The sequence below is a fragment of the Oreochromis niloticus genome, linkage group LG16 (assembly GCF_001858045.2).
Source record: "Oreochromis niloticus isolate F11D_XX linkage group LG16, O_niloticus_UMD_NMBU, whole genome shotgun sequence".
Taxonomy (NCBI): Eukaryota; Metazoa; Chordata; class Actinopteri; order Cichliformes; family Cichlidae; genus Oreochromis; species Oreochromis niloticus.
In genome coordinates this window covers 22825157-22828324 of record NC_031987.2, presented here as the reverse complement: position 1 = coordinate 22828324, position 3168 = coordinate 22825157, and positions in this window count along the sequence as shown.

The following is a 3168-nucleotide window of genomic DNA, read 5'->3' as shown; positions in this document are numbered from 1 at the left end:
CAGTGCTAACTAAAACATGTCATTGTGGTAGTGCTGTGTGTCTAGGTGCACTCATGTGCATGCCTGTACAATGTGGATAGCTGATTGGAATTCAGGTTGTTATATGGAAGGGTTTATTTCATAGCTTTAGAGAAGGAAGGAGCTTTCAAAGAGTTGGAACAGCCGGTGTGTCTGCAAAGTGGGGAAATCGGGGGAAAGATGGGGAGAGAAATGAAGCCACAGCTGAACTACGAAACACTGCGAAATGTGTTCACGTCTGTGAGTCTGTGTGTGTTCCTGTTCTCTGGGGAGCCAACTCCTCTCTCTGGACTTGACTGAGCCCACCTGAGTCTCTCTCCCACCCCTCCAGCTGTTTCTCTCGCTACCCCCAAAATTCTCCCCCGTCATCCCCAATCTCTATCCTCCAAATTTACTAGCTCCCAGTCTGTATCAACAATTCCTGTGCCACTCAAGCAAGCTTTTTAACAGCACTCCTGCAGTGTTGTAATGTTTGTTTGTTTTTGTATTTTTTTTTTTTTTTTGCCTGACTGTGATTTGAATGGGATATTGATGTGATTTATGGATAACCATGCAGCAAAGTTAAAGTTGAGCTGCAGCATAGATATTTTATGACCGTTCTACTTTGCACCAATGACTCTAGCTCCATGTTTTCTACTGAAACAGCTCCAGCTTTTAGACTGCGCCACAAGCAGAGCAGTAAATTCCCATATAAGGCAGAAGGACCCTTTCTAACCTCCTTCCTCCACCTCCTCCACTCTCTTATACCCCTTCACTCCTTCAATGCATCTAGCTCATACTGTCTTTTCATTTTCACCCCCTTTTCCTGTGATCGCGTTCTACTGCTATTCGAACGCACACTCAAATGTCTTCTAGAGGGCTAGAACAATAGTTCTGTGTCGTATGGTTGTTTTGTTTCAAGTACCAACCACTTGTGATTTTTCCATCAGCCGTACATTGCAATAACTACCTGCCTGAGCATCTGCATTGCTGCATATTTTTTCCCATAGGCTCTACAGTACAGCAAAAATTACACCAAAGCTGCAGATCAAGCCTCACAAATCCAATGGGAGGGATGAGGAGAGTGGGAAGCAGAGTGGGAGGTAGAGATGGATTGAAGGATGAAGATAGTGAAGACAGAGAGAGAGAAAAAAAACACAAATAGAGCTGATAAGACCTTCGGCAGAGGAAGTGTCGTTCTGGGCCAATCCCCTGTGGACTCCCAGTATCCCTCTCTTCCCCTGCTGCAGGATGTGTCCTCGTGTGGGAATACACAAGGAATGTGGCCCCTTTTGTTTAGTGTGCGATAGGCTCCTGGTTGGCGGTCATTTGTGTGTCTTATGTGTGACAAGCTCCAGGCTTGGCAGAGGCTGATCAGAGCAACACTCCACAGTCCTTTCTGGGTAAGACCCTCCTAGGAAAACAATGACTGGTCCTTGTAGCTGCTATCTTTCAAAGCCCCTCCTTGGCTCATAGAGCACTTGCTCCCTGTGGGTTTTATTCATAAACTACGCATTAGGCAAAGAGCTAAGAAGGCGTCTACATCAGTGGTTACCAGCATTTTATCTGTAACAGGAACTCCAGTGTGCCATCGCTGACACAATACGTCAAGTTCCAAACATGTTTATTGGAAGTGATTTGGAACTAGACTTTCAGAAACATTTCGGTAAACATTTTTATGCTAGTTACGTAAAAATAAAGTCAGAAAACCGAGTACAGCCCATGATTCAGTAGCTTGCAAAATCACATTAAGCAGCAATAACTTGCAGTGTCTCACATCATCGCGGAGGAATTTTGGACAACTCTTCTTTACAACATTGCGTCAGTTCATTGAGGGTTGCTAGCATTTGTTTACGCCCAGCCCTCTTAGGGTCACATCACAACATTTCAGTTAAACTGAGATCTGGACCGTTCCAATACCTCGATTCTTCTTTTAAACCATCCTGTTGTAGATTCACTGATGTAGTTGAGATCATCGTCTTGTCGCACGGCCCAGTTTTCAGCCAAGTTTTAGTTGGCTTCACATTTAACACTAGAATACTTTGGTATACAAAGGATTTCATTGTCAAATCAGTGACTGCACGGTGCACTGGTGCTGTGTCTGCAAAACAAGCTCAAGTCATCGCGACTCCACCACCGTGCTTGAGGAGTTTGTGCTGACATGCTGTGTTTTGTTTTCACAAAACATGGTGCTGTACATCATGGAAAAACATCTCCACTTTGATCTCATCTGCCCGAACATCGTACCAGAAGCCTTGTAGTTTGTTCAGATGCAACTTTGCAAACCTAAGTTGTACTGCCATGTTCTTTATTTTTAAGAGCAGAAATGTTCAAAATCATCCCAAACAATTGTAATTGTACCATCATGAACTTTCAACATCAACTGAGGTTTCGAGAATCTCCGATAAAGCTTATGCATTTTTTGCAGTTTCTTTGAGCATTGCACAAGGAAAGCATTTATATTCAACTATATTTATAGACGTTCACATTGCTGATAATCAATAAGGGGAATTGATTATAAGCATCTGGCTATGACTTTCCCTTTTACTTTGTTTTTCAGTTCCATAAAACTGTATTTCAGAACTGTAACCTGCACACACAGAGTGTTCTGTGGCTTCCCCGTGGCTAATTAGTACACTGACCCATGTCTCCAATTTAAGCCAACATGTTGTAGAGTTGCTAACTTGCCTGCAAGTATGTAATAATATTAGCTATGGTTGGTACTCAGTAATTTAAAATAAATGGGTTTAATCAAACCAGCATGGTATACAAAAGAGATATCTCCAATTCATTCAATGTTCGCTGCATCTAATTTTTTTTCCTCCTCATTTCATTCACTATACTATAGCTAATTCAGAAATGCACACTAGGTTGAACGTTTCTTTGCAGGACCACAATTTCAGTGTGGATTGTTCACCCCACTGTAGAACTGTAGTTCTCTTCGCCCAAGGCGTTAACAAAAGAACAACTCCTGAAAGGTCTTTAAATAGATTCTCTAAAACTGTCGAAGCTTACCTTGGCCTTTTACGCAATAATACGTCTACACACAAAGACATTTGGGCTCCAGGCTACATCCTACACTCGGATTGCTAAAGGAACATGATTTCTTTATGAGAGCTTACTGGGCAAGAAAGAGATTCGGACATGAGTAGACAGAAAAAAAAGAAGAAA